The sequence below is a fragment of the Oncorhynchus keta genome, chromosome 10, assembly GCF_023373465.1.
Source record: "Oncorhynchus keta strain PuntledgeMale-10-30-2019 chromosome 10, Oket_V2, whole genome shotgun sequence".
In the NCBI taxonomy this organism is placed as follows: Eukaryota; Metazoa; Chordata; class Actinopteri; order Salmoniformes; family Salmonidae; genus Oncorhynchus; species Oncorhynchus keta.
Window position 1 is genome coordinate 58,506,939 of NC_068430.1, and position 22,492 is coordinate 58,529,430.

The 22,492-nt window shown below is 43.6% G+C and overlaps 1 protein-coding gene across 4 annotated transcripts in view; it reads left to right on the top strand.

The window, feature by feature from the left end:
• Nucleotides 1–16,978: 16,978 nt before the first annotated feature.
• The window catches only part of LOC118389380 (ERC protein 2), a 69,638-nt gene continuing 64,124 nt past the window's right edge, over nt 16,979–22,492 (top strand). For all 4 annotated transcript variants that reach the window (XM_052527361.1, XM_052527360.1, XM_052527363.1 and 1 more), the window contains exon 1: nt 16,979–17,150. The gene's annotated coding sequence lies outside the window, so the exon portion shown is untranslated. The remainder of the gene's footprint in view (nt 17,151–22,492) is intronic.

Consider the following 22,492-nt stretch of genomic DNA (forward strand, 5'->3'; position numbering starts at 1 on the left):
TAAATCTTTTAAGGGGGGTGAGAAGGATTACTTTATCCTATCCTAGGTATTCCTTAAAGAGGTGGGGTTTCAGGTGTCTCCGGAAGGTGGTGATTGACTCCGCTGTCCTGGCGTCGTGAGGGAGTGTGTTCCACCATTGGGGAGCCAGAGCAGCGAACAGTTTTGACTGGGCTGAGCGGGAACTGTACTTCCTCAGTGGTAGGGAGGCGTGCAGGCCAGAGGTGGATGAACGCAGTGCCCTTGTTTGGGTGTAGGGCCTGATCAGAGCCTGGAGGTACTGAGGTGCCGTTCCCCTCACAGCTCCGTAGGCAAGCACCATGGTCTTGTAGCGGATGCGAGCTTCAACTGGAAGCCAGTGGAGAGAGCGGAGGAGCGGGGTGACGTGAGAGAACTTGGGAAGGTTGAACACCAGACGGGCTGCGGCGTTCTGGATGAGTTGTAGGGGTTTAATGGCACAGGCAGGGAGCCCAGCCAACAGCGAGTTGCAGTAATCCAGACGGGAGATGACAAGTGCCTGGATTAGGACCTGCGCCGCTTCCTGTGTGAGGCAGGGTCGTACTCTGCGGATGTTGTAGAGCATGAACCTACAGAAACGGTTCTCTTCTATCTCCTCCTCTGACGAAGAGGTGGAACAAGGATCGGACCAAAATGCAGCGTGATGATGATTCATGATATTTTAATGAAGGAAAAAACTATACATGAAGAAACTACAAAATAATGAAATGTCAAAACCAAAACAGCCCTATCTGGTGCAAACACAAAGACAGGAACAATCACCCACGAAACACTCAAAGAATATGGATGTCTAAATATGGTTCCCAATCAGAGACAACGATAAACACCTGCCTCTGATTGAGAACCACTCCAGACAGCCATAGACTTTGCAAGATACCCCCACTAAGCCACACACCCAATACCTAACAAAACCCCAAGACAAAACACACCACAATAAACCCATGTCACACCCCGGCCTGACCAAATTCTACAAACTAACTTTTAACACGGCATACCTGTTAATTGAAATTCATTCCAGGTGACTACCTCATGAAGCTGGTTGAGAGAATGCCAAGAGTGTGCAAAGCTGTCATCAAGGCAAATGGTGGGGATTTTGAAGATTGTCAAATATAAAATACATTTTGAGTTGGCTTCTTGGATATAGGGGGCGCTATTTTAATTTTTGGATGAAAAACGTTCCCGTTTTAAACAAGATATTTTGTCACGAAATGATGCTCGACTATGCATATAATTGACAGCTTTGGAAAGAAAACACTCGGACGTTTCCAAAACTGCAAAGATATTGTCTGTGAGTTCCACAGAACTGATGCGGCGAAACCAAGACGAAATTTCAAACAGGAAGTGCCCCAAATTTTGAAGGCGCTGTGTTCCAATGACTCCTTATATGGCTGTGAATGGGCCACGAATGAGCTTAGACTTTCAGTCTTTTCCCCAAGGTGTCTGCAGCATTGTGACGTATTTGTAGGCATATCATTGGAAGATTGACCATAAGACACTACATTTACCAGGTGGTCGCTTGGTGTCCTCCGTCGCAATTATTGCGTAATCTCCCGCTGCAGTACTTTTCCTTTTGCTACTGAGGAGAAACCCAACTGCCACGAATGATTTATCATTGAATAGATATGTGAAAAACACCTTGAGGATTGATTCTAAACAACGTTTGCCATGTTTCTGTCGATATTATTGAGTTCATTTTGAAAAAAGTTTGGCGTTGTAGTGACTGAATTTTTCTTTTTTTTTCTTAGCCAAACGTGATGAACAAAACGGAGCGATTTCTCCTACACAAATAATATTTTAGGAAAAAATGAACATTTGCTATCTAACTGAGAGTCTCCTCATTGAAAACATCCAAAGGTCTTCAAAGGTAAATGATTTTATTTGAATGCTTTTCTTGTTTTTGTGAAAATGTTGCCTGCTGAATGCTAGGCTTAATGCTATGCTAGGCTATCAATACTCTTACACAAATGCTTGTGTAGCTATGATTGAAAAGCATATTTTGAAAATCTGAGATGACAGTGTTGTTAACAAAAGGCTAAGCTTGTGAGTGAATATATTTCTTTCATTTTATTTGCGATTTTCATGAATAGTTAACGTTGCGTTATGGTAATGGTCTTTAGGCTATGATTACGCTCCCGGATACGGGATTGCTCGATGCTATTAACACTTGTTTGGTTACTACATGATTCCATATGTGTTATTTCAAAGTGTTGATTCTTCATTATTATTCTACAATGTAGAAAACAGTCAAAATAAAGAAAAAACGTTGAATGAGTAGTTGTGTCCAAACGTTTGACTGGTACTGTACGTATCAGACACCAAACTGCCTATTACAGATTATATTATTGTAGCTCCCTCCAGTAACCACGAGCACAACCGTTCCTTGCTTTTAACTGGCGGCTTTATTCTGCAGATTTAGTCAGAATTATCACCTTCCGTGAGAACTATAAAGTAAATGAAAAATACTGTTGAGCACACTCTTACAACCTCCTTATCTTACGAGTGACTTCTTAGCTTGGTATAACTCTGACGTGCTTACATACATAAACGGTTTAGCCGGCGCTATAACAGTATCAGATTAAACACGTTAACCAGTTGAAGCTAGGGGGCGCTTTTTCATTATTGGATTAAAAAAACGTGCCCGTTTTAAGCGCAATATTAGGTCACAAAAAGATGCTCGACTATGCATATAATTGCCAGCTTTGGAAAGAAAACACTCTGACGTTTTCAAAACTGCAAAGATATTATCTGTGGGTGACCCAGAACTGATCTTACAGGCGAAACCAAGATGCAACTTCAAACAGGAAATGAGCAGGATTTTTGAGGCTCTGTTTTCCATTGTCTCCTTTATTTGGCTGTGAAAGCGCCACGAATTAGCCTGCCCTTTCTATTGTTTCTCCAAGTTGTCTGCAGCATTGTGACATATTTGTAGGCATATCATTGGAAGATTGGCCATAAGAGACTACATTTACCAGGGGTCCGCCCATTGTCCTTTGTTGAAATTGTTGCGTAATCTCCAAGCTGCTCGCATTCATCCATGTGATTGAGTCAGAGAGGAGACTTCCAGGAATGATATATCATGAAGAGATATGTGAAAAACACCTTGAGGATTAATTCTAAACAACGTTTACCATGTTTCAGTCGATATTATGGAGTTAATGTGGAAGAAAGTTTGGCGTTTGGATGAATGAATTTTCGTTTTTTTTTGGTAGCCAAACATGACGCAGAAAACGGACCGGTTTCTCCTGCACAACTAATCTTTCAGGAAAACTGAACATTTGCTATCTAACTGAGAGTCTCCTCATTGAAAACATCCGAAGTTCTTCAAAGGTAAATGATTTATTGAATGTTTTTGCGAAAATGTTGCCTGCTAATGCTAATGCTAAATGCTAATGCTAAATGCTAACGCTAAATGCTAAATGCTAGTTTGCTATGGTTGAGAAGCATATTTTGAAAATCTGAGATGACAGTGTTGTTAACAAAAGGCTAAGCTTGAGTGCAAATAGATTCATTTCATTTCATTTGCGATTTTCATGAATAGTTAACGTTGCGTTATGGTAATGAGCTTGAGGCTGTATTCACGATCCCGGATCCGGGATAGCTCGACGCAAGAAGTAAACTTATTATTCCTGGCATGAATTCACACTTCATCCTTAATTATTATAACGTCACCATCCTAACATACACGCTTCAACCTTTATGAACTACACCCGTTGACATGAAAACTTAACGAACACAGCGTGGGATTGCCTTCCCTCCAAAAGTGTGTTGCTACAATACTGTCCCCGTTACGACAGTTATTAGCTACGCAGTTTCGCTTGTTTTATCATTTCCCCCGCATAGCGAACACGTAAACAATTCAAACAAAAGACTACATAGACTTACAGGTTACTTGTCAGTTACAATTCTGTCTCTCTCCGTAGTTTGTCTCTCTTTCTACTTTTGTCAGGCTCTCCTTCTACACACATACTCCTTTTAAACATGACCCCAACTCTCTTGCTAAACATTTGTTATTGTATATGTTGTGGTCTATGGACCATTCTGGCTTGGACAAGGCTTTCTAAATGTATGTAGTAGAATAATAATATATTGTCCAAATTGCTCTATCAGAGTTAAGCCTTCTGGCCCAGAGGTTTGACCCAGGTATGACCCAGGTTATGGGCATACAGTAAGTGTTTCTGAAATGCATTAACATGGCGTTTTAAGTCATCATAGCCAGTTCCTGAAACCCAAGGGACACAATCAGGCTCATGTTTGTTACCCATCAGCCCCACTCCCCCCATGCTCTGTGCTGACAACCCCACTGGGGGATGATGTTGATGATGTGTTCTGACTCGCCCTGTCTGTCTATGACAAGCAGAGGAGGCAGAGGAGAAGCCCAACATACCCCCAGTGAAGGACCCAGAGGAGGAGGAAGCTCTAGAGGAGAACCCCTTTACCACGTTTAGTCTGACAACGTCTAACTGTCTACCTGTCAGTGATAACACTTCATCAACAATGAAAAATACTTTTGCAGGTCTCACCTTCAGGAAAGAGGTCTTCTGACACAAAATAAGAATGTGTCATAGCACACACCATCTGACGTTTGATTGATTGTAAATGCGAGGCCACGGTTCCAAGCATCTCACTGCCTGGCAGTAATGATGTCACTTTATTGATTTACTGACATATTTACTCATAGAAATGGAAAGATAGTTCATTTTAAGTCTATGGATTTACGGGTTATGACTGAATGACGAAGACAATTATTTTTGTCATTCACGCTCGGCGGTTCAACAGCAGGGCTCACGATCCAGGTGATGATTTGTCTTTAGATTCCGTTAGCCTGGTCCCAGATCTGTTTGTGCTGTCATGCCAACTCCTAATTTCATTGTCGTGTGACAGCATAAAAAGATCTGGGACGAGGCTAATACCTACACCCTTTCTCTTTATGTCCCTGAGGTACCATCTCTAACAGTGTCTTTCTTTCCCGTCTGTTTGCTTGTTATTTGCTCAGACACTGGGAGAGCAGACCTCTTTATCTCAATCTCTTCGTTCAAAGACTCAATCATGGACACTTACTGACAGTTGTGGCTCCTTCGCATGATGTATTATTGTCTCTACCTTCTTGGCCTTTGTGCTGTTGTCTGTGCCCAATAATGTTTGTACCATGTTTTGTGTTGCTACCGTGTTTTCGTCATATTGTGTTGCTACCATGGTGTGCTTTCATGTATTGCTGCCATGCAATGTTGTTGGCTTAACGTCTCTCTTTATGTAGTGTTGTGGTGTCTCTCTTGTCGTGATGTGTGTCCTATATTTTACATTTTTAATCCCAGCCCCCGTCCCCACAGGAGGCCTTTTGCCTTTTGGTATGCAGTCATTGTAAATATGAATCTGTTCTCAACTGACTTGTAGAGTTAAATAAAGGTTGAATAAAAAATGTAAAAAACAACGAGACGATGGAGAGATGCGTTAACAGAAACCAGGACGATGTGTGATTGGTTGTGTGTGTATCCTATCATTATCACTGATTACTGAAGATAATTACTACCCAAGAGAACCTGCTGAGAATGTTCAGTGAAGAACACAGTATTCAGGGGAGCTCATCGTCAACCACCAGAGGCCAGCAGAGAGCTAATTGAAACAGTCACAGGCATTGAATCAGCCAGCAGCCCTAAATATGTCCACATGAATTACACTAACTTTAGTAAGCAAAAGGGAGGGGATGAAAAATGAAAAAGTGGAAGAGAGAAACAAAGGTTTGCCTCTCCCGCCTGTCAATCACAGACCCCGGCTCGTCCGATGTGCTTGCCTTGCGTGAGATTCCAGTAGACTGCATAATGTCTGTGCCTCGACCTAGGTTGGGCAAAACTAAACATGGAGGTGTTCGCCTTATCAATATCACTAGAATAAAGACCTCCTCCATTCCTGCCATTATTGAAAGAGATCGTGATACCTCACATCTCAAAATAGGGCTACTTAATGTTAGATCCCTCACTTCAAAGGCAGTTATAGTCAATGAACTGATCACTGATCATAATCTTGATGTGATTGGCCTGATTGAAACATGGCTTGAGCCTGATTAATTTACTGTGTTAAATGAGTCCTCACCTCCTGTTTACACTAGTGACCATATCCCCCACGCATCCCGCAAAGGTGGAGGTGTTGCTAACATTTACAATAGCAAATTTCAATTTACAAAAAAAACGAAATGTTCGTCTTTTGAGATTCTAGTCATGAAATCTATGGAGCCTACTCAATCACTTTTCATAGCTACTGTTTACAGGCCTCCTGGGCCATATACAGCGTTCCTCACTGAGTTCCCTGAATTCCTATCGGACCTTGTAGTCATACCAAATAATATTCACATTTTTGGTGACTTTAATATTCACATGGAAAAGTCCACAGACCCACTCCAAAACGCTTTAGGAGCCATCATCGACTCAGTGGGTTTTGTCCAACATGTCTCCGGATCTTCTCACTGCCACAGTCATACTCTGGACCTAGTTTTGTCCCATGGAATAAATGTTGTGGCTCTTAATGTTTTTCCTCATAATCCTGGACTATCGGACCACCATTTTATTACGTTTGCAATCGCAATAAATAATCTTCTCAGACCCCAACCAAGAAGCATCAAAAGTCGTGCTATAAATTCTCAGACAACCCAAAGATTCCTTGATGACCTTCCGGACTCCCTCTGCCTACCCAAGGACGTCAGAGGACAAAACTCAGTTAACCACCTAACTGAGGAACTCAATTTAACCTTGCGCAATACCCTTGATGTAGTTGCACCCCTAAAAACTAAAAACATTTGTCATAAGAAACTAGCTCCCTGGTATACAGAAAATACCCGAGATCTGAAGCAAGTTTCCAGAAAATTGGTACGGAAATGGCACCACACCAAACTGGAAGTCTTCTGACTAGCTTGGAAAGACAGTACTTACTGTGCAGTATCGAAGAGCCCTCACTGCTGCTCGATCACCCAATTTTTCCAACTTAATTTAGGAAAATAAGAACAATCCGAAATGTATTTTTGATAGTGTCACAAAGCTAACTAAAAAGCAGCATTCCCCAAGAGAGGATGGCTTTCACTTCAGCAGTAATCAATTCATGAACTTCTTTGAGGAAAAGATCATGATCATTAGAAAGCAAATTACAGACTCCTCTGTAAATCTGCATATTCCTCCAATGCTCAGTTGTCCTGAGTCTGCACAACTCTGCCAGGACCTAGGATCAAGTACTAGGATTAGTACTATATCTCTTGACACAATGATGAAAATAATCATGGCCTCTAAACCTTCAAGCTGCATACTGGACCCTATTCCAACTAAACTACTGAAAGAGCTGCTTCCTGTGCTTGGCCCTCCTATGTTGAACATAATAAACGTCTCTCTATCCACCGGATGTGTACCAAACTCACTAAAAGTTGCAGTAATAAAGCCTCTCTTGAAAAAGCCAAACCGGAAAATATTTTTAACACTATCGGCCTATATCAAATCTCCCATTTCTCTCAAATTTTTTAGAAAAAGCTGCTGCGCAGCAACTCACTGCCTCCCTGAAGACAAACAATGTATACGAAATGCTTCAGTCTAGTTTTAGACCCCATCATAGCACCGAGACTGCACTTGTGAAGGTGGTAAATGACCTTTTAATGGCGTCAGACCGAGGCTCTGCATCTGTCCTCGTGCTCCTAGACCTTAATGCTGATTTTGATACTATCGATCACCACATTCTTTTGGAGAGATTGGAAACCCAAATTGGTCTACACGAACAAGTTCTGGCCTGGTTTAGATCTTATCTGTCGGAAATATATCAGTTTGTCTCTGTGAATGGTTTGTCCTCTGACAAATCAACTATAAATTTTGGTGTTCCTCAAGGTTCCGTTTTAGGACCACTATTGTTTTCACTATATATTTTTACCTCTTGGGGATGTCATTCGAAAACATAATGTTAACTTTCACTGCTATGCGGATGACACACAGCTGTACATTTCAATGAAACATGGTAAAGCCCCAAAACTGCCCTCGCTGGAAGCCTGTGTTTCAGACATAAGGAAGTGGATGGCTGCAAACTTTCTACTTTTAAACTCGGACAAAACAGAGATGCTTGTTCTAGGTCCCAAGAAACAAAGAGATCTTTTGTTGAATCTGACAATTAATCTTGATGGTTGTGCAGTCATCTCAAATAAAACTGTGAAGGACCTCGGCGTGACTCTGGATTCTGATCTCTCTTTTGACGAGCATATCAAGACTGTTTTATGGACAGGTTTTTCCATTTACTTAACATTGCAAAAATCTGACATTTTCTGTCCACAATTGATGCAGAAAAATGTATTCATGCTTTTGTCACTTCTAGGTTAGAATACTGCAATGCTCTACTTTCCGGCTACCTGGATAAAGCACTAAATAAACTTCAGTTAGTGCTAAATATGACTGCTAGAATCCTGACTAGAACCATATTTCTTTAAATCATATTACTCCATTGCTAGCCTCCCTACACAGGCGTCCTGTCAAGTCAAAGGCTGATTTCAAGGTTTTACTGCTAACCTACAAAGCATTACATGGGCTTGCTCCTACCTATCTTTCCGATCTGGTCCTGCCGTAGATTCCTACACGTACGCTACCGTCACAAGATGCAGGCCTCCTAATTGTCCCTAGAATTTCTAAGTAAACAGCTGGAGGCAGGAATCGTCTGCTTACCCATAATAGAGACACAGACTTGGTCTCAACCTTTGAGTCTTTATTGAAGACTCATCTCTTCATTAGGTCCTATGATTGAGTGTAGTCTGTCCCAGGAGTGTGAAGGTGAACGGAAAGGCATTGGAGCAACGAACCGCCCTTGGTGTCTCTGCCTGGCCGGTTCCCCTCTCTCCACTGGGATTCTCTTCCTCTAACCCTATTACAGGGGCTGAGTCACTGGCTTACTGTTGCTCTTCCATGCCGTCCCTAGGAGGGGTGCGTCACTTGAGTGGGTGGAGTCACTGACGTGGTCTTCCTGTCTGTGTTGGGGCCCCCCCTTGGGTTGTGCCATGGCAGAGATATTTGTGGGCTATACTCGGCCTTGTCTCAGGATCGTAAGTTGGTGGTTGAGGATATCCCTCTAGTGGTGTGAGGGCTGTGCTTTGGAAAAGTGGGTGGGGTTATATCCTGCCTGTTTGGCCCTGTCCGGGGGTATCATCGGATAGGGCCACAGTGTCTCCTGACCCCTCCAGTCTCAGCCTCAATTCTTTATGCTGCAGTAGTTAATGTGTCGGGGGGCTAGGGTTAGTCTGTTATATCTGGAGTATTTCTTGTCTTATCTGGTGTCCTGTGTGAATTTAAGTATGCTCTCTCTAATTCTCTTTCTTTCCTTCTTTCTCGGGGGACCTGAGCCCTAGGACCATGCCTTAGGACTACCTGGCATGGTGACTCCTTGTTGTCTCCAGTCCACCTGGCCGTGCTGTTGCTCCAGTTGCAACTGTTCTGCCTGCGGCTATGGAACCCTGACCTGTTCACTGTGATTACTATTGTTTGAACATGCTGGTCATTTATGAACATTTGAACATCTTGTCCATGTTCTGTTATAATCTCCAACAGGCACAGCCAGAAGAGGACTGGCCACCCCTCATAGCCTGGTTCCTCTCTAGGTTTCTTCCTAGGTTTTACCCTGTCTCGGGAGTTTTTCCTAGCCACTGTGCTTCTACACTTGCATTGCTTGCTGTTTGGGGTTTTAGACTGGGTTTCTGTACAGCACTTTGATATATCAGCCGTGTAACGGCTGTTGGAAAGGAGTGGAGGACCAAGGTGCAGCATGGTACGTGTTCATGCTTTTATTTAGTACTGAACCACAAAACAACAAAGAGAATGAAGGAAACTGAAACAGTTCTGTCTGGTGCATAAATACACAAACCAGAAAACTACCCACAAAACCCATGTGGGAAAAAGCTACCTAAATATGCTTCTCAATCAGAGACAACGATAGACAGCTGCCTCTGATTGAGAACCACACCTGGCCAAACAACAAAGAAATACACCCCCCCGCCGCAAAACCTGACTCTGAAGGGGAGGGTCCGGGTGGGCCTTCTTTACGGCGGTGGCTCTGGTGCGGGACGTGGACCCTCGCAACGGGTCCCGGACTGGAGGGCGACTCTGGCAGCTCCGGACAGGAGGGCGACTCTGGCAGCTCCGGACAGGAGGGCGACTCTGGCAGCTCCGGGCAGGAGGGCGACTCTGGCAGCTCCGGGCAGGAGGGCGACTCTGGCAGCTCCGGGCAGGAGGGCGACTCTGGCAGCTCCGGACAGATGACAGGCACAGCACTCACCAGGCTGGGGAGACACACAGGAGACCTGGTTCTGGGAATAGGCACAGGACTCACCAGGCTGGAGAGACCTACTGTAGGCCTGGTCCGTGGAGGAGGCACAGGATAGACCGGGCTGTGGGAGAGCACTGGAGATCTGGTGCGTAGCCTTGGCACCACTCTTCCAGGCTGAATGCCCAGTCTAGCCCGGCACGTGCGGGGAGCTTGAACAGGCCGCACTGGATTCTCCTGGCAAACTGGGGAAACCGTGCTTCGAGCCGGCGCAGGATATCCTGGCCGGAGGAGACGCACTGGAGGTCTGGAGAGCAGGGCTGGCACCATCCATCCTGGCTGGATCCTCACCCTAACCCGGCAGATGCGGGGAGCTGGGATGTAGTGCACTGGGCTCAGAACGCGTACTGGAGATCTGTAGTGCCAAGCTGGCACAAGACGTGTGGTGCTGGGGAGGCGCACAGGAGGCCTGGTGCTTGGGGATGGCACAGTCTTAACCAGATTGCTAGCACGCATCTCAGGACGAGTATGGAGAGCTGACTCAGGTGACATCAAATCCAGGACACGCTCCGTCGGGCGGATGTCGTGCCTCATGCACCAACACAGCAACTCCCTCATTCCTCTCTCCTTCAATCTCCCCATCAACTCCTTCACTGTCTCTGCCTTGCTTCCGTCGCTCACCTCCAATTTCGCCCTGACTGGCTCTGGTTCCATCCTTGGCTCCTTACGGTAAGCACGGGGAGTTGGCTCAGGTCTGACTCCTGACTCTGCCACACTCATTCTGTGCCCCCGCCAAAATATTTTGGGGGGCTGCCTCTCGGGCTTCCTTGCCAGCCGTGTTCCCTCGCATCGCTGGTTCCCTTTTCCTGCTGCCTCCGCTCTCCTGGCTGCCTCCACCTGTTCCCATGGGAGGCGATCCCTTCCAGCCAGGATCTCCTCCCATGTGTAGGATCCCTTGTCGTTCAAGATGTCCTCCCATGTCCATTCCTCCTTTTCACCACGCTGCTTGGTCCATTGTTGGTGGGTAGTTCTTTAACGGCTGTTGGAAGGAGTGGAGGACCAAGGTGCAGCGTGGTATGTGTTCATGCTTTTATTTAGAACTGAACACTGAAATAACAAAACAACAAAGAGAATGAACGAAACCGAAACAGTTCTGTCTGGTGCAGAAAGACACAAAACAGAAAAAAACTACCCACAAAACTCATGTGGGAAAAAGCTACCTAAGTATGGTTCTCAATCAGAGACAACGATAGACAGCTACCTCTGATTGAGAACCACACCCGGCCAAACAACAAAGAAATACAAAACATAGAAAATGAACATAGAATGCCCATCCTAGTCACATGTAAGAAGGGCTATATAAATACATTTGATTTGATTTGATAATCAATGCCTATCGCTATGATAATTAAACAATCCTTTACCCCCGTTCTCCCCGTTTCTCTACGCTTTCTTAAGAGGCTTGTTTTACCCCGGAAATGGGACTCATTGCTGTCTGGACTGCAGGGGGGTTTAATGGCCCTCTGCAATGTATTGATCGTCATCTCTAGGAAGGGAAAAATAACTGGATTAACGGGGCCGGTGACAGAATGTGGACGGGGATACATTGCAAAATCTCATTCTCTACATCCCAAATGGCCCTAAGGGCCCAGGTAAAAAGTAGTGCACTATATAGGAAATAAGGTGCCATTTGGGATGCACACACTGAATAACTCCATAGGGCCTGTAATAGATGGGAACTAAAGAAAGTTCTGACCTGACTATATACAAACAGTACAATGTTATTACACTGTGTTTCCTGATTGAGATTTCATTATAGATTGTGACCAGCGTGCCTTTTACTGTCAGCCTGTGAGCTGTCAGCTCTGTTTTGATTAATTGGTTCTAATAGATTAATGAATGTGTGATTAATGAACAGGGCCCTCTCCACTTCTGTGGTGTGTGTGTGTGTGTGTGTGTGTGTGTGTGTGTGTGTGTGTGTGTGTGTGTGTGTGTGTGTGTGTGTGTGTGTGTGTGTGTGTGTGTGTGTGTGTGTGTGTGTGTGTGTGTGTGTGTGTGTGTGTGTGTGTGTGCGTGCGCGGGTGTGTGTTTGCATGCTCGCATGTGTGTGTGTGTACGTGCATGTGTGTGTGTGTGTGTGTTAAACTGATGCTGCTGATGCTCCTCTCTCCTGGGCCTGTCCCTGTCACCGCCATTCATCGTCAATGTTTGCATCACAGTTATAGCCCTCTAGCATATCGGGACAGCTCATAAAGAGAGAGAGAGACGGAGAGAGTGTGTGTGCCTGTGAGTGTGTCTGTGTCTGTGTGTGTGTGTGTGTGTGTGTGTGTGTGTGTGTGTGTGTGTGTGTGTGTGTGTGTGTGTGTGTGTGTGTGTGTGTGTGTGTGTGTGTGTGTGTGTGTGTGTGTGTGTGTGTGTGTGTGTGTGGCTGTATAGGAGGGGTGAAGGTGGTTGTATTTTAGGCTGTATTTTGTTTTCAACATCAATATATCTCACATCCTCAGGAGAGCCAGGAAGGTTCAGTTATAGTGATGTCATTATGTGTGATGTGAGAGTAATGCACTCAGATTGATTTAACGTGTGCTGGGTTGCCGTGGCAAAGGCAGCTTCATTTCTCAGTCAGTCCTGGATGTACACAGGAAGGAAGGAACCTGGGCTGACATCACCATGACGATGGGAGAAGCCATCATGTGATTAACGATGCCAAGGCATGGCTGGGAGAGAGAGGCACTGGCTGATTCACTGGCTTAAAGGACAAGGACAACCACAGCCAGGAACCACCTCCAACCCAACCCATGAGAAAGAATGTATTTCATCATCCTATTACACCTTGCACGCACGTTAACGACCACCCATGCCTCATAAACAAACAACCAGATTGTATTGTGTGTTGATTGTGATTCCTTAGTGTCGTAAAAAGATAATCCTCCTATCCCAACAATATGTTTCATCTCCTCCATGCAGGGGTTGCTTTGAGAACATTCCTGTCCTTCACTGCATCTCTCTCTTCTCCTGTTCCGTTTTCTCTCTCTCTGCTCTCCCTGCTAAAGTTGGTGGCAGAACATCTGCATTTGCCCCACCTCCATCCATTCCCAGTACAACTGAACAGTTTCCCAAAGGGACATTGCTTTTTCCATTCACTGAGTTAAAGACTCATATTTCCAGAGGCATTTTCCCACAGTGAGGATTCTCCCCACACCTCCACACAGAGCCCAATTAGAGCATGTGGAGTTGGACCCTAAGGGCCCTGGTCAATAGTAGTGAACTGTATACAGTTGAAGTCGGCGGTTTACATACACCTTAGCCAAATACATTTAAACTCAGTTTTTGACATTTAGTAGTAAAAATTCCCTGTCTTCGGTCGATTAGGATCACCACTTTATTTTAAGAATGTGAAACATCACAATAATAGTAGAGATAATGATTTATTTCAGGTTTCATTTCATTCATCACATTCCCAATGGGTCAGAAGTTTATATACACTCAATTAGTATTCGGTAGCATTGCCTTTAAATGGTTTAACTTGGGTCAAACGTTTCCGGTAGCCTTCCACTAGCTTCCCACAATAAGTTGGGGGAATTTTGGCCCATTCCTCCTGACAGAGCTGGAGTAACTGAGTCAGGTTTGTAGGCCTCCTTGCTCGCACACGCTTCTTCAGTTCTGCCCACAAATTTTCTATTGGATTGAGGTCAGGGCTTTGTGATGACCTCTCCAATACCTTGACTTTGTTGTCCTTAAGCCATTTTGCTACAACTTTGGAAGTATGCTAGGGGTCATTGTCCATTTGGAAGACCCATTTGCGACCAAGCTTTAACTTCTTCACTGATGTCTTGAGATGTTGCTTCAATATATCCACATAATTGTCCTGCCTCCTGATGCCATCTATTTTGTGAAATGCACCAGTCCCTCCTGCAGCAAAGCACCTCCACAACATGATGCTGCCACCCCCGTGCTTCATGGTTACGATGGTGTTCTTCGGCTTGCAAGCTTCCCCCTTTCCCTCCAAGCATAAGGATGGTCATTATGGCCAAATAGTCCTATTTTTGTTTCATCAGACCAGAGGACATTTCTCCAAAAGTAAGATATTTTTCCCCATGTGCAGTTGAAAACCACAGTCTGGCTTTTTTTAATGGAGGTTCTGGAGCAGTGGATTCTTCCTTGCCGAGCAGCCTTTCAGGTTGTGTCAATATAGGACTTGTTTTGCTGTTGAAATAGATGCTTTTGTACCTGTTTCCTCCAGCATCTTCACAATGTCCTTTGCTGTTGTTCTGGGATTGATTCACACTTTTGCACCAAGGTACGTTCATCTCTAGGAAACAGAACGCGTCTCCTTCCTAAGAAGTATGACGGCTGCGTGGTTCCATGGTGTTTATATTTGCATACTATTGTTTGTACAGACCAACGTGGTACCTTCAGGGGTTTGGAATTTGCTCCCAAGGATGAACCAGATTTGTGGAAGTCTACAATTTTATTTCTGAAGTCTTGACTGATTTCTTTTGATTTTCCCATGATGTCAAGCAAAGAGGCACTGAGTTTGAAGGTAGGCCTTGAAATACATCCACAGTTACACCTCCAATTGACTCAAATTATGTAAATTATGTCATAATGAACTGTAGGCCTGATGCGTGGTGCCGGCACTGGTGGTACCGGGCAGGTGACACGCACCTCAGGGCGAGTGCGGGGAGGAAGAACAGAGTGTACAGGGCTCTGGAGGCGCACAGGAAGCCTGGTGCGTGGTGTTGGCACTGATGGTACTGGGCTGGTGACACGTACCTCAGGGGAGGAGGCACAGGATACACTGGACCGTGGAGACGCATTGGAGATCCAGAACATAGAGCTGGCTCAATACGTCCTGGCTGGATGCCCATTCTAGCCCGGCAAATGTGAGGAGCTGGAATAGAGCACACCGGGCTAGAAGAGCGCACTGGAGACACCGTGCGCATCTCTGCATAACACGGTACCAGTTACACGCTCCCCACAGTAAGCACGAGGAGTTGGCTACCTGACTCATGCAATCTCCTTGTGTGTCCCCCAATTTTTTTTTACTGGGGCTGCCTCTCGGGCTTCCGTGCTAGCAGTGTACCTTCATATCGTCGCTGTTCCTCTATTCTCCGGTATTTATCGTAGTATCGCCGTTCCGCTTTCGCTGCTCCTTAGGACTGCTCCTTAGGACAGGGATACTCCCCCGGCTGTGTCCAGGGTCCTGCTCCATCTAATATCTCCTCCCGGGTCCATTTCCCCGTTAAGCGCTGTTCCTTCTTTTCACGCTGCTTGGTCCTGGTTTGGTGGGTTATTCTGTCACGTTCGTCATAACGACGAGACCAAGGCGCAGTGTGATAAGCGTACATTCTATTTATTAAACGAATGCAACACTGAACAAAACGATACAAAATAACAAAACAAACCGTGAAGCAATATGACTAGTGCAAACAGCCAACTATACATAGAATAATAACCCACAAAACCAAAAAGGTAAATGGCAACTTAAATAGGATCCCCAATCAGAGACAACGATAAACAGCTGCCTCTGATTGGAAACCAATTCAGGCCACCATAGACCTACATATACCTAGACATACTAAAACCCCATAGATATACAAAAACCCTAGACAGGACAAAAACACCTAAACAGGACAAAAACACATAGACAATACAAAAACTAAACCAACCACCCTTGTCACACCCTGACCTAACCAAAATAATAAAGAAAACAAAGATAACTGAGGTCAGGGCGTGACAATTAGCCTATCAGAAGCTTCTAATGACATCATTATCTGGAATTTTACAAGCTGTTTAAAGGCACAGTCAACTTTGTGTATGTAAACTTCTGACCCACTGGAATTGTGATACAGTGAATTATAAGTGAAATAACCTGTCTGTAAACAATTGTTGGAAAAATGACTTGTGTCATGCACAAAGTAGATGTCCTGACCGACTTGCCAAAACTATAGTTTATTAACAATAAATCAAATCAAATTTTATTTGTCACATATACATATATATATATATGTATATGTATTGGGAATAGGGTTTCATTTAGAATGCAAAAGGCAGCCTTGCCAATCAGAGCACTCACAATGCAAGAGCTTAGAATAAAATGGGCCTGAGATCCTTCAGCCAATCACCACAGACTATTCTGCATCTGTGACATTTAGAAAAGGTCATATAATTAAGCACACAAATGACAAGAGTTATAGGGGATGGCATGCCTTGATGAATTGCAATCTCTGGTTGAACACAGTTAATGATGGTGCTTAATGGTAGATGATGGCACAGTGGCTGTGAAATTAGACTAGAGGATGACTTACTAAGACTGTGAAATGTGGTTGTCTTCACTATAGCTACCTTTATGCACTAACTGTAAGTCGCTATAAATAAGAGCTTCTGCTAAATGACTCAAATGAAATGTAAATGTAATCATGAGGGGTGTTGGTTCGGAGTGGGGGGAGATTTTGTCAGATTTTCCACCTCTCAGATACCTAATACTTCAACCAATTAAACCTGAAATTAGACTGGATTTTCAATGCTGAAACTCCTGAAACCTTCACCATCCATACAAACGTGAGGACTGTGACCACTAAGAGCTAGGAGGATAAGGATGGAAGTCTGAGTTTGTGAGTTGAATTGTGAGATTTCGATGTTGTGATTCCACTCTTAAAGTCACGTTTCTATGATTGAGTCCATCCATTCTGCCCGAGACTCTCTTGGCTGTCCCTTTAACAAACCGACTGTGCAGCTCCCTAGCGGGTAGGGGGAGAAATCGCGTGTCCGCTACCCAATGACAGTGCAGGATGCTGAGACCGGTGTGAATGGAGGCTGGAAGACGCCAATGTCTCTGGATGGTGATGGAGAGGAACTAATGGTAGAAAAAGGTACATTTCTATTTTGATTCATTCAAGATCAACGCAAATACGTATGATAGAGAACGGCACCGAATCACCACATGCCCGAAATAGTGAAGTGCTTTCGATATTATGGGGTTGACGGTTCTCTTTCGACTAGACGGATTGAGGGAATGCATCTGTGCGTAAAATATCACTCCCAATTCATTCGTTGGATTGCATAGTAGATGAATGCATATGGGAAAAACATACTGTAAGCTAATTTGTAGAAGTCAATATGTGTTTTTATCTTGTATATTTCAGTCATTCGATTCGGTTGAAAATCGAATTGCTTTGTGAGTTAATTTCAAGTAGAATTGGTATCAAGGAAAGGTGAAGCGAATTACACATCTCTATTTAATTTTCAATATAAAAGATTTCTAGGGCTTTAGAGTCGTATTTCATCCTAAAAGCGCCTAATCCTATGGAATGTATGTGACGTTATCTATAGTGGCCAGCTGTCATAGATTCTCACATTGCATTGGAGAAGAATGATGTATTCCCATGAAACACAAGACATCAAGGGCAGTAACAATTCGACATAAGAAACGTCTGTAATGCCTCAGGCTTACATTATGTAATACATTTCCTTATTAGGGGAATTCAAGAGGAACATTTTTGGAGATGCTGTCATTATGAATAAGAAATATTATGCAATATCGACACCGGGATCATATTTATAAATAATTGAGGCTATTCGGCTACTAAACATTAGCGTGTTATGTTCCAATAATTTCAATAATCGATTGAGAAGAACACGAAGAACCCTCAGCTACATGTGTCCCCTTCAAACGAACGAAACCCCCTTCGGAAATTGACGTTTCATTTTGGCTAACTGACAGAGGCGACAGCCACTCGGAAAAGCGTGTTTGTACAATCTGATCCGCTCAACCAATCATGACAGGCAAGGGGAGGGATTTTAATTGTGGGGTGTCTTGTCAGCAGCAGGGCTTGTTGATGGTCATTCCGTATTTTCTACTTAAGTAGACCATATGCATCATTTCCCCCGTGTTATTATGGTCAAGTGACAACCTGCTGCACTGTCTCATTGGAATGATTGATCTCCAAACATGTCCCTGCCTCCGCTCAGATATGATTTCCTTCATGACCATTCTGCACACTAAAGCCTATGCAGCTGACCCTTTGCCGCAAGAGTTGTGGGGATGTGGAGTGAATTTGAAATTATGTTCAGGTGTGCGTGCACAAGTTTGTTTTCGCACTCTAGCCCACGACACTGTATTGGTGTGTGAAAGATGGACCATTTGTGACTGCAACGTTGATGCCACATTGATGTGTATAATTGATGTGTATAATTATTGATTTATAATGGCATTTAGAGAGAACACTGCTATGATATTTTGTGGATTTCGATTCCAACAAGATGGCAAAGATAAAGGACACTATTAAGGCCTAATAAAGGGTTTCTAAGGGATGGACTTAAAGGTTGCATTTGGTTGATTAAAGGGAAATGACGTGGCCTTATAGAAATGCAGCCAGCACCAGAACCTAAAGCGCTATTAATTGGCACAGGAAGGGTGAAAGTCATGCTTTCAGAGCATCTGTAAGGCCTATCTGCGCGAAAATGTCCATGCCACTAGGCCTATCTAATAGTTATGTTGCCCCTCGCAATCACAGCAGGTTGCGCTTATCTACCCCATATTTATTTCTCCCACGTGCATTTACTAGTCCAACAATATTATCATCGTTGGCCAGGTTGATTGAACCCCCAAAAATTGTAAATATACAAATACCAGTAGGCTAGTGGTGCGCGGATCAGCAGTTCTTTTCACCAACACCCGCCCGCAATTGCAAATAACCCATCCGCACCGCGCGACTACACACTGATCATATAGGCCTACAAAACATTGGGAACACCTGCTCTTTCCATGACATAAACTTACCAGGAGAGTGCAGGGGAATGTTAGGATCCTTTATTAATGTCACTTGTTAAATGAACTTCAATCAGAGTAGATGAAGGGGAGGAGACAAGTTAAAGAAGGATTTTTAAGCCTCGAGACAATTGAAGTATGTATTTAGTGGGGTGGTGGGAAAAGGTTATTGTCCCCGCTGAAGACATCTATATCGGTCCGCAAATAGAGCAATATTAAAGGCCCATTGCACTAGTTTTGTGGAAAAATATATTTTTTTAAAGAATAAAAAAGTATTCTGTATTTTGATTTTTCAGTGGGTGGTGCAGCACCCATACTTCCCGCGATTATTCATATTTTATGTAGTTGACATACTATCAGCCGGTATTGAACTGCGCAGTCGCATTCTCTCAAAATGCTGAAAGAAATATATCATATTTCTCCACTCTTGTTCCCGAGTATCATTTTACTGCAAGAAATGCTTATTTTTGCAAGAGTTAATGTTAAGGCTATGTGAGAGGGTATAGACCTAGAGTCAGTGTCCAGATTTTAGTTTCCATTTAACCCATCTGAACAGTAGGCTACAGTTCTCTTAACGTGCCATAGGCCTATTTGAGACCCCATCATGTCACTGTCGAATTTGTTTAGCGCTTCACAATCATCACACATAACATATAACCTCTTTAACCACAACCAACTCTTTCCCAAACGTTACCTTTCTGGCCCTCCCTTCTCTTTTATTTTCAACTCTCAATTTCGCAGCTTTTCTCTTATTGAATTTAACTCCAACATTGTCCTTTTTGCCTCCATGGATCAACGTTAACTTTTTCTGCTCATTCCAAAAATGATTTGACGATTGACCTGTAGGTTGTTTGGCAGAGTACCGTTAGACCCTGAAGTTTAGGCTCGTGCACTAATGCCAGATAGCCTAAAATAAAAACCTCAATGCAGCCTATAGATATAAATTACACGTGAATGATACATTTCTGGATCTTTTAAGGTATTGCAATGAAACAGGCTGGGAGCAGGTCTCGAACCTTCGACCTACTATCCCGGAGTCCAGCGCGCTATTGACTGTGCCGCAAAAACATGCTCGTGCGGCAGCGTCGATATCCGCGGTTATAAACCCAGGGTGTTATGTCTTTATTCAACCGACCTGCCCCTTCATCCACACAATGTATATAAGCGCGGGGGGACGGCAGTTACTACGGTAGGCTACTATGCAATGTGTTGATTGAGTCTTAGTTCAGCACCATGGACAGCACGGCGATTGGTGGATTCAGCGCTATGTTTGGGCGATTCAGCACCACAGCCCTGGACAGCAATACATGAGAGAGGATGTTTGCACCAAGGGGCAGACCCGCCATCCAGCATTTCTTGAAAAAGACAGATGGGCTGGTCCATTTGTTTTTTGCCAGGTGGGCGTGTCTAACGTTTTTGTTGTTTCGCAAAATGATAATTATCTTGCTAATAATGGGGGCCTCAAGGGAAAAAATGGGCCAGTGTGTTAGAAATGCCAGAGCCAATTTATGGTCACAGTCCATCACTGTGTTGGTGTGGCTTCACAGACAGAAAGCCTAGACTCTTAGAATTTGGGGTGACTCGAGGAACCCTGGAGATTCTCAAGGAACCATTGCAGTCAATGGGTTAATTTGTGCACCATTGGTTAGTTGAGGGGTTCTTGGAGGAACCTTTCATGTTTTCAATGTTTCCTGGAGGAACCTTTTTGCTGGCACATGCAAAGCACTTTAAATAAACCATATATAATATTATTTAATAATCGGATTTGTTGTGCTGCCAGACTCAGAAGAAAATGGAAAAATGTGGCTTTTGGTGATGGCTTTATGCGATAGCTAGCAACTTGTAAACAATAACCCATTCCTATTTGAATACTATTTTAATAGCAATGTTGAATAATACAACATTGTCTGTCATGCCAATTGTATTATATGACTATAGCCTCCTGTTTTACTTCCGAAAAGTTTGTTGTGTTGGTAATGATGTTTGTTTATGATGATAATTATTAGGAGTTGTCTTAGGCCACCAGTTAGCGACAGTATTTTCATCCTAGCCTACACTCTTGGTTGTTTGGATTGGTTGTTTGGATGACCTATCTGGGTTGCAGGCATTGTTTCACTTAGTTGGGTTGTTTTCTTTAAAAAGAGCCAGGTTGGGTGGTTGATGCTAGGTTATTGATGCTGGATTATTAACCCTGCATTCATAACCAAGTGGGAATGTGGTATTTACCACAAACAACTGGGAAACATCCACTTGAACGCCCCTCCAACTGGTAATCACCAGTGGGAAACCTTTGACATCACCTAAAAAGGAAATGACCTCGAAAACAGAATTTTCGGCAAGCAATCTATTATACAGTTTTTTTTAACATTAGAATTTGTTTGCAAGCATGATAGCTGTACTTTTAGTTTATGGTTGACACAGCTTGTTTTCCATTAGCCAATCGTTGTACGTCATCAAGTTCAAAGCACGTGAATGCATCCAAATTGTATTTACTACTTCCCACTTGGTTGTAAACACAGCATAAGATATGACTCAGTGGGTCAGACGAGAAGAATGGGGGCGTTGCTTAGTAAGGGCGTGGCATTCACATAATTATGTTTGGCCACCCGTGAGAGTAAATTCCTTCATGTTAATCTTTTCTGTTGTATTGTCATCTCATGTTAAGGTTGAACACTAATATTTTTGTAGCATCAATTAGGCTTACAGACATGTATGAGTTCCTCAAGAGTCTATGCAAATCCCAATGTTGGATTTGTTACCACTTTATTACTATATAAAGAAGTTATTGCATTTGGATGACTGTCAATGCTCTATATGTAGTCAGCAATGTTAATATTAGATGATGAAAAATGCATAAACATTCAAGGAAAATAGACATTTGTATTGTACAAACTTTCAACTTTATATGATAAACAGAAATTACATTTATTCTTACCAGTAGCCAAAAATCTGAAAGCCGTGCCTCTAATCATCTGATAGGCTGCTGCTGCTGCAATATTTTATTAAAAAGGTAAACATTTAACTTTTCCCATCACAAAAAGGTTCCTGTTTGAACATTTACATAGGCAGCCTAGTATCAGCATATAAACGTCAATCTGTGACATTTTTGCGAAAATATATGCATCATGGCACAGGGGTTCCTCGAGGAACCTTTGTGACCAGAATAGGTTCCCCCCTGAGTGACAATTTACCGATTCGCAAAAGGTTCTTCCAGGCTCCTTCACTTCTAAGAGTGTTGGCTTTAGCTCAGCGGGATTGAAAAGTCTTGTCGGGCCCAGGAGACCCGGGGTCTAAACACAGCCGGCCACATGCAGTCCTTGCCGCTTTTCCCAACATTTTCACTCCAGACTTCACAAACACTGCAGCCATTTCCAACCAATTGAATATAATAATTGCAGAACTTCCTGATACAGTATGTGTGTTGTATAATTCGTTTGAGTTTAA